This window comes from Triturus cristatus, chromosome 7 (genome assembly GCF_964204655.1).
Source record: "Triturus cristatus chromosome 7, aTriCri1.1, whole genome shotgun sequence".
In the NCBI taxonomy this organism is placed as follows: domain Eukaryota; kingdom Metazoa; phylum Chordata; class Amphibia; order Caudata; family Salamandridae; genus Triturus; species Triturus cristatus.
Genome location: NC_140590.1, coordinates 820,329,696 through 820,343,704, shown reverse-complemented (window position 1 = coordinate 820,343,704; position 14,009 = coordinate 820,329,696). Strand labels below are relative to the sequence as shown.

At 44.3% G+C, this 14,009-nt stretch overlaps 1 protein-coding gene across 1 annotated transcript in view; it reads left to right on the top strand.

Moving 5' to 3' along the window:
• SLC6A7 (solute carrier family 6 member 7) overlaps window positions 1-14,009 on the top strand; it is a 324,078-nt gene that overhangs the window by 119,930 nt on the left and 190,139 nt on the right. The gene's annotated exons all lie outside the window — the stretch shown is intronic.

The following is a 14,009-nucleotide window of genomic DNA, read 5'->3' as shown; positions in this document are numbered from 1 at the left end:
CAAATCTGAGGATTTTCTAGGATGCCTGCCAGTTATCCGGGGGTTTGCTTTGTATGCAACATCATGATAGGGCCTCCACTTTCCCTCTGTCTCTAGCCAGCTCACATATAAAATAATGAAGGGAACACGCTTCTTCTTAGCAGCCAGCTGGCACATAACAAAGTCCAATCCATGCTCTGTCCACGTTGGGTGTATAGTGTTCCATTTATTTTAGGTACAAAAAAGAAAATCCATTTAAAGATTGGTTACAGAAGCAATATTGGACATTTTAATGTTTCTGACAATATTCTGGTCAATGAAAAATGTTGCATTGTCGTTTTCATCGCAATCATAAATTTGTTTTGTACATACATTTCTATTTTCTCGCAATACACTTTGATGCTGAGATGCCCTAGTATTATCTCAGATGGGGATCTAAGCAGGGCCATTGGAAGTTTTTCAGAATGAACTTCCAACGTTTGTGGTAGGTTTGACTAAATGACACGGCAACAAAATGCACATTATGCAGCATAATGCAACATATTGTGCGGTGATATTATTTAAAAACATGACAGATGTCCCCACCACTGTAGTTAGAATGCCATTGACTAAATGATGCACTTGTAAAACAGCTAGACAGGACAGCTGCCACTTTTTTGATGGAATATTCTGTTGACAAAACTCTAAATATGCTCCTATGTATATAATAAAACATAATAATTCTCTCTGAGCAAAGTATCATGTCATTAGTATTAGTTTACCACCTGAATATAACAACTGAAACTTGACCAAGTGATGGTTGCCAAGTTTCTGCCACTTTTGAGCGCCATGTGTGGCGCTTTTGTTTGTTACATTTGATATGTTTGGGCTAAAAATTAATTTTTTGGTAAAATCTTCAAATTATGATGCAGAAGGTGGATTGTGTGACAAAGGCATTAAATCCACAACTATGTGTAAATTGGGGTGGTGGTAGAATTGCAGAATTCATTTGCCCAGCCACAACTTAATCAGACCCATGAAAAACAGAAGGTAGTAAATGAAGAGCAGGAAAAGGAAACTACACGATTCAGACTATAAGGAGGGACTCTTTTGATTAATGAAAACTCGTTCAGCCCCACAGTTTGTTTTTTGGCACCATTCCCAGTTGAGACACTTTTCAAAATGAAAGTCCTGAACAGAATATTTGTCTCATGAAGCTGTGACTCCAACAGGACTCTGCATCACGTTAGTAAGGTATTACACACTTAGGAACTCTGAGTTTGTTTTAGATGGAGGACAAGATGGTCATTCCCTACAAGCCACAAAGGTAGGCGGTAGGTTCTTTATTCCATTTAAGACCCTTAGTCACAGCCACGGCCTCACAGCTTCTTGCAGTTCTCCACCATCTCTTCAAAAGTCATCTACTTCCAGCCTAGCTCCAGAATTCAGATCCCCAACTTTCCATGCATCATCACAATCTCTGTGGCCTTTTTTCTGGGATCACTGGTTTTACTCACATCATTCATGCATCCGCACAATTCTATCAGAACATAACATAACATCTTCTCCTTAGCATCAGGGACTTGCCAGAGTGCTACCAAAATAGGATTCTGATAGTTCACCTGTGGCTTAGTGACAACATGCATCTTTGCAGTGAGATAAGGGTTTTACTCTTCAGATACAAAGCTTTTCATAAGCAGTCCGAAGCCTTTCTGAGGAAAAACCTGAGAAAGGCCCAAGTAAGTGCTTTACATTTAAAGAGCTACCCTTTGGGCTATTTGTATGAAAAACGTTTCCAGGAAACTGTAGAATCACAGCTCCTGGACTTGCACCCTTCACGGTGACAAACTGGAGTCTCACCTGCTCAGTCCTAGCTCATCTGATGCACCTCAAGTCTCCAATCAGAATCAAGCCAATATTCTATGATGACATCACAGTCCTACATTAGAACATTCTCCATATGAAAGCATACAGACACTCTCGCACAAAATATACAGATAATCTTGCTTCAATGCACTCCCAATGAGAAGACAGTCAAATGCTGACTGGATGACAAATTCGGGCTATGTAAAATTGTCACGTGGCCCGTGGGGACAATGGCCCACATGCATCAAAGCAAAAGCCAGTCGCAAACGGGCAGATTCTCAGAATCTGCCCCTTTGCGACTGGGATTTTTGCATTTGGGATGCATCATCCCAAATGCAAAAATCGCAATTTAAGGAATCTCTAAATTGCGATTCCTTAAATTGCTATTGCATTTAAGGAATCCCAAATTGAGATTCCTTAAATGCAATGCATGAAAGTTTAAAAATTAGCGATTTCGCTAATAGGGGGAGCAAATTACCATGAAGTTGAACTTCATGGTAATTTGCAAAAACTTTGAAAAATGCACTAAAGTGCATTTTAAAAAGTTCCATTTTACACACACACATGCCCTTGGGGCATGTGTGTGTGCAAGATGTATTCATATGCAGATTTCAGGGGTACAACAGGGTGTCTTTTTGAAGCCCTGGCACCCTTGAAATAGCATGAGCAATTTGCGATTCTCTAATTGAGATTAGCAAATTGAGAAAGTCTTCCCATTCATTCCTATGGGCCTCTAGGCCCATAGGAATCAATGGGGAGGTATTCCTTAATTGCGACTCGCAATTTGCGAGTAGCAATTAAGGAATGTTTAGAAATCGCTATTTTGTAAGCGATTTCTACATGCATAGCCTTTTGCTATTCCTTATTAGCGAATCCTTATTTTTCGCTATCAAGGAATCGCAAATGGCATTGTTGATGCATGTGCCAGAATGTCGTTCGTCACTAACTTTGCATGAGCACATTGCAGTTTGCCTGCTGCTTTCATGTTACAACACATCTTTATTTTTGCTATATTTCAATGACTGCTTTCACATGAGAACTCATCGCTGGGTTCACTCTCTGCATGTTCCTGGGATTTTGACTGAACATTATGTGCAAGGTCGAACAACAATGCCCCCTTGTTATTTTGTTCTGGCCAGACCTTAGCCCTTAGACAAAACATTCAGATGCAGCTGTTGTTTGGAGAATGTACTTTGCTTCTTAGTGGGGTACACAAATTAGGTAAGACACACTTGGAGAGAGACCTTTCCAGGGAGAAGAGCGAAACAGCACCTGTGATGTAGATCTACCATCTATAGGTGGAGGTATGGGGTCTGCTGACAAAGCCCAGAGATCTTCTAATATATAATAATACTGCTTCTTAGACATCTCCCTTCATGATTTATGGACTAGCTGTTATGCTGACTATATTTGTATTATGCATTTTCCTGCTTGTTGTGGCACGTATACTGCATGTTAGGTCACGTTAGTTAAAATAAATATTTTAAACTATTTCGTGACTCTGTCAGATCTTATTGTGGACGAGTGCAAAAGTGCGAGCGAAAGGGTGTGTCTTGTTACCACGATTCCTGAGAGATCTGGGAGTGCTGTGTTCTGGGGTGTCTAATCATTTGCTTCTCTGTAAATGAGTAGGATAGCAAGTGAGACACTATAGCTAGTCGGTCCTGGGCTCATGGGTACTAAGGGGGTGGGATGACTCAGTCCCCATACACCAAGGTCCTATAATCCTGCGCATAGTTCTGTGTTTGTGCAGAATCCCTGCAACATGGCGCCACCAACGTTTGGTCTGGTACTTACTTGCGAGACTCCTGAGTAGCGCTTGTGCTTGCCCACAATGCCCTTTCACCGTTTCCGGAGACGTCCTTGGTGAGAGGGCTTTGCCTCCTATATTTATATGTTTATAGGTTTTTCAAGTTTGAATTTTAGAAGGTTTTTTGTTAGACCAAGTTTTGAGCTACCGTCCTCACTATTCTTTTGTCCAATTTCTACTATGGCAGAACCGGTCAATATTGCGGCACCTAACCGCGCGGCGGATACAGCGTATCTGACTGCATGGTGAGTCCCTAATGCTGGGGCTGATTATATTTTTGTATTCAAAGCGGATGCGGCTTATCGCTTCGAGGTCTTTTACTCTTGGGTTACATTTCCAGCAGTGGATGGTAATGATAATCTCTTTCATGAATCTACACCAGCAATTGTTCCATGAAATTATCGCCCTTATCGGTTACTCGAAGTTCCGTTGACAGGCTGGGAGCATACCATATGGTTTAATGGCACCCTTCCTCACCCTATTTCTGTGGTCCGTTTAGGACCCTTATTGGTCGATGGGGCCACTTGGCCTGTGTTGGCTGGTTTTAACACCACATCCTAATTAACTTAATGTTACACTCGCAGAGCTTTGTCAACTACATAAGACTTTGATTATATACACAAAAGTGTCATAAGGTTTATGTCACGTAATATCCAAGTAGCTCCGGCTGGAGCTGCTCAACAAACGCCTGCACATGGTGGTGGTCTTGTTATAAGTCCCATCATGATTAATTCAGTGATGGGCAAACGTCCTCAAAATAGAGGTGATTTTCCATATTGGTTTGCAGAAAAATACACTTTGGCTGAGATGCGTTTCTCTCCTACAGAAAAAATGTTGACAGCAGTCCAGATGGCAATTCTTAAGGAACGCTATCTGGCACAAGGTAAATGCATTTTTATGGTCTCGTCTGTACCTGTGTTAGAAGCAGTTACGAAGGCTAGTGTTCCAAACTCCAAAGCCTTGCATCCACGTTGGATACAAGTGGCTAGTTCTTCGGCATCGGCTGATGTCAATTTTATCTTTGATCCTTCTCTTCAGACGCAAGAGTTTTTACATTATGAACACGTACATCCTCCTCCTTTATCTTTACTTATTCTGGATCAATACAAATGTATTATTTACACTGATGGTTCTGCACAACCAGCAGTAGGTTCTAAGCATGCTTATTCGCCGGCCTGTGCTATTGTGGCAGGACAGATTGTTGATAGGGATTTTCAATCCTCTTTGGTGCATACCCAGTCACTTGGTGATTGCACAGCTCAATTGGCGGAGCTACGTGCTTTGCTTTTGGCTCTTGAGTTTGCTGACGCAGAGGTTCCTACGCTTATAGTTAGGCCTGGGTGGTAAATTCCGTTCCGCTCGCAGAATTTGTGGAATTTGGGCAATTTCGCTTTCCACGGAGAACGCGGAATTGCCCAAAATTCTGCGTTCCGCGGCTTCGCGGAATTTTTTGCTTGTTCGCGTTCTCAAAATGCGTGTTCACAAGATATTTCCCCCGAGCACGCAATCAACGTTCACGAACAGGAAAAAAGCATCACGAACAAGCAATTCTGTGTGTTCGCGGAATTTCTGTGTGCTCGCGGAGATTTTTTACAGTTTCCCAGAGCTTTGCGTAGCGCGACCACGCAAATTCCGCCCACCCCTAGTATGCGATTCTTTTTACAGTGTACAATCATTCAATGACAATTTGCTTTTTGGACACAAAATGATTTCCGTGATTCTAAAGGTAGCGCAATTAAGCATAAAACATTTTGGGTTCTAGTGGCTGCTCTTACGAAACACTTATACATACTTTGGACCATCAACATGTGGGAGCACACGCTGTTTGTTAATTCGCTGGCTGATGAGGCAGCCAAATCTGCAGTAGACACATGTTCAGTAGCAGCAGTCACTAGGTCTATGACTAAAATTGATGATGATATTTTAGCAGCTATTGCTGCGACGAAGGAGGGAACGGAGTTTCCCAAAGGTTTTCCTTCACGTTACACATACCGATCAAGTCCCATTTCCAATGATCTCGCCCGTTGGGGATCGGCTGATTCCCAATGAGGACCGCAGACTTTCTTTAATCATTGCTGCTCATGTAGGCATGGCTTCAGCGCATGTCGGAGTAACAGCGACAGTGTCTCTTTTACGGCAACGTTTCTGGTTGCGTGGTTTATATCAAAAGGCATGTTCTTTCTTGTGACATTTGTCAACAAATTAAGCCTTCTACTGTTGCTCGTCCACCCCACACTCAACTTTACATCTCTAATCAGCCATTTGGCTGCATTTATCTTGACCATTGTGGTCCTTTGACATCAGACACTGCTTTTAAACATATTTGGGTTGCAGTGGATTTGTGCACTAGTTTCCTTTGGGTTTGGCCGCAACGTAGTGCTGACGCTCGAACTGTTATTAAGGATTTGCTTGTCTTTGTCAGGACATTTGCCTGTGGCACCTTCCATTCTGATCAAGGTCCTGCGTTTGCCTCTAAGGCTTACTGGGATGCAATAAAATGTCTGGGGGTGTTGGTGCAATTTTCGTCTCCATACCGGCCTGAGGGCAATTCAGTTGTGGAGCGAATGAACTGTGACTTAAAGCAATCATTAACAGCTAGAGTCTTCTGAACTGGCAGGGTTTGGCTGACTCATCTGTATGGAGTCCAACGTGCACTAAATATTCTCCCTACAAGATCTCTGGGTGGGCGGACCCCATACAAAATGCTCTTTGGCATTAAAATGTTTGTGCCAGACCTTGATCTAGACGTTGTGGCGGCTGATGCAACTTTTAACGTAGATAACCATTGTGCTATGTTACAGGATCTACAAAAAGTTTGTGATTCACAAGCAAAAGCAAATTTGCCTACTTCCACGGATCCAGCAGTGCTGATTCCTGTTTCTGGCTGGCTTCCTAAAGTCAGAGATCTGGCCCGAGAGAAAGTGGAGAACAAAAAGAAATTTGGTCCATCATACCGTGCCCCAGTCAGAGTCGTTGGCTTGAAGGGCACCCGTACTGTGGTCCTGCCTCCGTTACCTGGTCCGAACGAGAATCATTACATTTCAATCGAACATGTCAAGCTACACCATATGGCCAATACTGAATAGTACGCCTCCAAGTATTCCATGCCGAGATATTTCCCTGAATCCGATGGCTTCAGTTTCCTCAACAGTTCCCTGAGTAATAGATGGGTAGTTGGAAACTTCAATTGATTTCTTGCCTGTTTTACCTTCCACCAATGACGACATCGAGTATGCTTCTCCTCCATTTGAAGTCAATATTGACATTCCTGAGAGTACCATGTATGAACCATCTGACGCTGCACAACCCCGGTTGTTTCGGCTGGGGACAAGGGGTTACTATATGGACCGTAACAGGTTTTCTTCTGATTCTTCTTTTTCGTCCTCGTCTGTGGCAACACCCCCTTCAAGTCTTTTTATTTCATGGTTCAAAAGGTCTTACCTGGTCCCTCCCTGGACATGCATCTTCATCATTCTTACACTGATATTCCTCTTCATGTGGATTGGGTTTTTGACTGTATTTTTTCTGCTCATCAATGGTCATTATTTGCCTGAACGCTCTGCAGTGAACTTTGTTGATGGAGTTCTGGCACCCCACACATCATGACACATAATGAAAAGAGATCAAGCCCTCGTGAACATTTCAGCTTTCCCTGTTGCTGATGGCATAGTTTGGGATAAAATAGCATATGATATCCATGGACCGATGGAGCTCCTGAACATTCCATATGTATTCCGCGTTTCATTAGGAGATGTGATTTCACCAGACATACACTTTGACGACTGGGATGTTCAAGCTGTTCATTCATTATTTTCTGATTTACAATATTATGCAGCTTTTGACGCTGAAGATTGGTATTTGAATTCAGCAAATTATGCAAACTTATTCTGTTATCAACACTATGACCATCATTTTTTACACAAAACCAACACTTTTTTACTTTTACACAATGGGAACATTGTACAACTCCTATTCAGGGGTGGTCAAAGACTCAACGGAGTAAATTTACATATTTTTCGGGTTATTATTTTCCCGATCCACAATCCTATTTTTATCGATTAAAATTGTCACCTCAATCTAAATTTATGTTGACACACACTAAGGGGGCCATTATGATGGTGGTTGGATCGCCACCGCCCACCATAACTCCCCGCCCGCCATTTACCCCCGCCACATTACCATGGCGGGGGTACCGCGGCAGATGGAAAGTCTGTGTGCCGCTTTTTGGCTGGTCTGCAATCCACACGATTGCCGGCCGGGCGGAAAAGGCCCACAATATGGTGGCAGGGTGGGTATGCCTTTCCATGGCGGAGACTCCGCCATGGAAAGGCTTACGGTAAATCACATTTGGGGCCCGTTGCGGGCCCCCGGGGGGATGGGGGGTGGGTGACTGCACTTGGGGGGTACCTATGGTACCCTCTTCATTGTCACGCACTAGGTGGCAGGCACCACATGGTGCCTGTTGTGTTGTGCATGGCAATGCACAACATGCCACTTTGACATTGCGGCAGGTGCTGCTTACAGCACCACCCACCGCAATGATAAAGATGCTGGATGCATCCTAATTGGCCTTGCGGGACCGCCACAACTCTGGCGGTCGGTCCCATTTTCCGATACGGCCATCGTAATGGGGCCCTAAATTGGTTTACTCCAACTCCTTCAGAACTTATTCTGTTATCAACACTATGGCCATCATTTTTTACACAAAACCAATCCTTTTTTACTTTTACACAATGGGAACATTGTCCAACTCCTATTCAGGGGAGGTCAAAGACTCAACGGAGTAAATTTACATATTTTTCGGGTTATTATTTTCCCGATCCACAATCCTATTTTTATCGATTAAAATTGTCACCTCAATCTAAATTTATGTTGACACACACTAAGGGGGCCATTATGATGGTGATCGGATCTCCACCGCCCACCATAACTCCCCGCCCGCCATTTACCCCCCGCCATATTACCATGGCGGGGGTACCGCGGCGGACAGAAAGTCTGTGCCCCGCTTTTTGGCCGGTCTGCAATCTGTACTATTGCCGGCCGGGCGGAACAGGCCTATAATATGGTGGCAGGGTGGGTATGCATTTCCATGGCGGAGTCTCCGCCATGGAAAGCATAGGGTAAATCACATTTGGGGTCCGTTGCGGGCACCCGGGGAATGGGGGTGGGTGGCTGCACTTGGGGGGTACCTATGTTACCCCCCTTCAGTGCCATGCACTAGGTGGCAGGCACCACACGGTGCCTGTCGCGTTGTGCATGGCAATGCACAACATGCCACTTTGACATTGCGCCGGGTGCTGCCTACAGCACCAACCGCTGCAATGATAAAGATGCTGGATGCATCCTAATTGGTCTCGCGGGACCTCCACAACTCAGTTGTGGCAGTCGGTCGGTCGGTCCCGTTTTCCAATATGGCCATCGTAATGGGGCCCTAAATTGGTTTACTCCAACTCCTTCAGAACTGATTTATCAGTGAAGGGTTATGAACACTGGAAGGGCAAAATTGATAAAATCCATTTGGTATACCAAGGATTGACAGGTGCAGGGCACTGAGGCTTTGCATCTTTCACGTCTGAAACCCACTCAAATTTTATTTTTAAATGACACAATGCAGCAGACTACTTGTTTTGGTTCAGCCACGGCCAAAAATCTAAATATTCCCTCCATTCCCTCATTAGCTGAGTATGATACATGGTGTACACACACCAATTACACAATTGCTGACCTATTTGCCATGTTCCAAATTGGAACCATAAACTCTTCTGTCATTGACCCCTTGGGATGGTTATTGTGGCCAATGAGTTCCAAGGCATGTCAACTGCGCTTTCAAAATACCACAAAAGGGTTTCCTCAAAGTAGACCTGATCCACGTTCCCCACATTCCCATTCAGTCACCACATATTCAGTGGGTAAATTATTGTGTCAACAATGGTTGGGACACTCTACACTGTTGTCTGTGAAAGAACACCTGTCCCTTTTGTGGAGTGACATCAATTTGGCTTATTGTATTTAGGGTCCGAAATCCCCTAGAACAAAACGATTTATTTATGAAGCATACAGTGAATTGTGTAAACTGTTGCAGATGGAAGCTGAGGTGCGCCTGCGTCAAATTGACCTAGCAAATTTAGAAAAAATTCTTGCAGTGGTAGATAATAGCATTAATACACTGTCTTCCTGTATATATACATTGGATAACATTGTATCATCTGTCATTTGTATTGTGCAACATAACATGTCTGTTTTGTATCATGGTCAAAATCAATTACGTTCTGTAATGCAGTTTGCCTGGACATTACAAACACTAAAAAATGGCAAAGTGCCTTGGGATTATTTTAATGCTTCTGCACTGTTTTTAGCATTTAATTTGACTGATAATGATAAACAGAAATTAATGCCAATGAAAGACGCAACGTACACATTGTTACATTTTGAACAATTAGAACAGTTACCATTTTCTGTAGCGGAGACTGATTCAGCTGTGTGGTTAACACATGGTGTTATTTCAGTTTACATCCTGCATAAAACACTTTCCAGTTAGGAGGTTTGAACCCCTCTGCGGTACATTTATTCATGAATTATAGTTATAGTTACCTTTCACCTACAGATGTCAGTGCGCGGAAAGGGAAGTTTTCCTAACAGGAGAGGATTGCGATTCCACAGTAGGACATTCCCTAGTCTGTAAACAAGTTAAATTACACAGTGCCTGTAACGTATCGGCGCCTAATCTGGCTTGTTTTTAAAAGGTACACCCGTCCTCGCTATTTTTCCCACACAGACTTTGCTTTTGAATGGTAGTTATCTTATTTTGAATAACCACTATTGCTGCAGCTTGAGGGCCGGCGTCCCGTACATAGTAACGGTTTTACAACGTGTTACATGTTGCAGGAATGTCTTGTTTCCACCCCAGCGTGGGATTGTTGATAGTTCACTTTGGCCATCCATTCCAATTTTGAAAACAGATTGAATTAAACTAAGCAGGCTCCAAGCGCTATTGTTTCAACAAGAAGTGGCTCTCACATCAACATGAGAAACCTTCGAATTGCAGGCGGTGAGAACCGCAAGTGAGATACACTCGCTGCTAAACACGAATCTCCCACTCCATTTTGGAGAATTAATACACCAAATATTAAATGCGTCTGATAGAGAGGGCCTTGCCCACTTTTTAAAACTTGTAGGATCCGGCATTATTTCTTCCTATCAGACTATTTTTGGAGTAATACCAGCCTTTATCCATTCTATCTTTTTCAGCGCCTTCAGAGGGTTTCCTCTGGTTCTCCTCTTGATTTGCGGCATGCTGGTTCTCCTATGCAATGGATGCTCGATTTGTGGAACTGCCAAACCCGGTCCAGTTGTGGCTGTACCGTGAACGAATGTGGCAGTTTTTTTGTTCTATGCCCATGATGTCTTTTGCCATCGACTACTGGCGGACCTTCCGTTATGCCTACTTCACCTGCGTGCAACCTGTGTTCCACTGCGTCCGGTGCCCTTTTGAACGGGCCCTGGATGACTGCCTCTCCAATACCACACACGCTGCCCTGGATTACAATCTTCTATTGGGTCCGTTGAAGGCCCATGACCAGACATGTGCCCCGGGTAGGCGCCTGTTGTGTGATCCTCTGCTTGGGCCTACGGGCTTGTGAGCAGCGCCTCATTGAACGGAGTTTCATCGAAGTTGTCGTAGGCTGCCCAGGCTTGCTCCTAAGTGCGTCTGAATACGAGGAGCATGTCTGCTTTTTCGACCAACTCATTTGGATGGCATCCCTCTTTAGGTCTCGCGCCTAGCGTTGCAGTGCGTAGCACTGCCCGCGCAGCGAGAGACCTCTTGAAGGGGGTTTCAAAACGTACCTAGAAATCGCACACGCTCGTGCATGTGCTTTTTCTTTTGATCCCCGCGATTGGCTTGTGCGTGCGTGTTTTTCACAAATAGAGCACGCAATAGGCCAAAGGCGGGCACATTGCTTCACCCATGGCCTATTGGTGTCAATTACGCGCACCGGCCGTCATGTGGTCTCAATTATCGTGCCCAGACACAGGCGCGATAATTGAAGCCAAATGTCTCGCTGTGGCGCGCGGGCGGGCACCACTCGCTGGCTTCTTTGTTTTTCAATATTGATCATTTTTACTTTCGTGATCGCTACCACTTCCTGTGATTTGACGACCGTGTCTCTCACACAGTCTACTGCAGGCTCGTGGCTTCTATTAAACGCAGGAACAGTGTGGGAGCTTGCCTCTGACTTTTGCACAGCGACAGCGCTTTTAGAAAAAAACTTTCAACTTGCAACTCTCGGGACGGGGAAACGTGATCCCGGGGCTTCAAAAAGCAGTCAGTACAATGTGTCTGTCTTTCCCTTTCATTTAGCTTCTTTCTACTTTTCCCTAACTCTACACAGACCGGAATCAGTTCAGGGGAATGTTTGTTCTTTACACTTCACTTTCCTTCCTGTCAGGGTTTTACCAGGACCTGAATTACCCCTGCCCTGCCTCTCACTCCAAAGCGCCTGGTAAAACCCAAAAAACACCATCCTCTAATACGGAACGGTGCACGTGTGTGGACCAGGCTGTAGGGAGGACAGTGTTCGGTGCTGTACTCTCAAAACAGCCCCGTCCTTGAAGTTAGCAGCACTGGTCGTTCTTCCTGTGCGAGTGTTTGCCCCTGTCTATATGTCTGCTCCGATGAACACTTGTGTGCACTCTATGTAAATGCATGTGTGCACACTGCTGTATCAGTGTGTGCTCTCAGTCACGTTAGTGTGTGTTCATGTCTACGTTTTGTGTTACACTAGGTGCTCAAGTGTGAGTATATGTGTTGTTTTTTTAGTGTGTGCACCCGCTTGTAGTACCGTGGAGTTGGTGTGCGTGTGCGTGTACGCTCTTGTGTCACTGTCATTACACCTTGTTCCTGTGTGCGCATACCTTTGTTCGTGTGTGGGTACATGCTTTTGTGTTTATGGGTCCACTTATGCTTTCCTGTCGCCTCTGCATCACAGTGTACGTGTACTCTTGTGTTAGCACGTTTGTCTTACGTCACATTGTGAAAGCTTTTTTGTTGGTGCTTGTGTACTCATTGGTCAGAGTGTGCAGGCGCTCTCGAATCAATATTTGTGTGCCCCAGTGTCACTGTCTGTTCTTTTGTGTAATATTGTGCATGCACAAGAATGTCAGTTTGTGTATGATTGGTGTCAGTTTGTGCAAGTCTGTGCTTTTGTGACTGGATGTGTATGCTCTGCTGATAGTGGCTGTGCGCTTGGATCAGTGCGAGTGCTTTTCTGTCAATGCGTGTGCTCTCGTGCTTAAGTGTGTTCTTGTGTTAGTGTGTGCACTTGTGTGTTCTCCTGTGTCAGGATGTGTATGTTCTTGCGTCCAATTATGTGCATTGTCAAGTGTCAGTGCTTTTAAGCTCGTGTGTCAACATGTATATACTCTTACGGCAGTACTGTATATGTTTTTGTATCACTTTGTATGTGCTTGTGTCATCGTATATGTATGGGCTTGTAAGTTTGTGTGTTCTTTAGTGTCATTGTGTACTTGTGTGATTTTTGTGTATGATCTTGTAGTGTCTGTATTCTCTTGTGGCAGAGGTTGTTTTCTATTGAGTCAGATTCTGTAGACACGTGTCAGTATGAAGGTGCTGTTGTGTCAGTGTTTTATGTGGTTTTGTATTTCCGTGTATACAGTTGCGTGTGATGGTGAACTGGTGTCAGATAGTGTACGGACGTGTGCCAGTGTGTGGGTTTTCTTCTGTCATGTGAATGTGCTCTTATGCCACTGTATGTGCACTATTATGTCAGTGTATAGGTAATATCTGGTGCCTGTCTGCGTGCTGCTCCTGTGCTTTTGTATGGGTGTTCGGTGGACAGTGTATGCATTCTTATGTACCACAGCATGTGTACTTTTGTGCTACACTATGTATGCTCGTGTGTCAAGATGTTCGGGCTTATGTCATAGTGTGTATGATTTGGCTTCTGGTTGTGTGTTCTTATGACAGCGTGCGTGTTGTTGTTTCAGTGTGTATACGTTGTTGCGTCAGTGGGCATGTTATCTTATCTTATCTTATCTTATACGGAATTTGCTAAGCGCACGGTCACCCAGAGGTTTCATGGCGCTGAGGAAGCAGATGGTAGATGGTAAGTAAGAAGGCAGATGGAATAATGCTCTAACCGTGCGCTTGTTTGAATAACCAGGTCTTCAACGCTCTCCTGAACTCTGTCAACTTGGTACAATTCCGGATAGACAAGGGCAGAGAGTTCCAGGTTTTTGGGGCAAGGTATGCAAAGCAGGATCCACCAAGTCGTTTCTTTTTAAATGTCGGCACCGTGAGGAGGGACAGATGGGCAGAACGGAGGTCGCGGGTCGGTTCATGTTTATTTATGAGTTG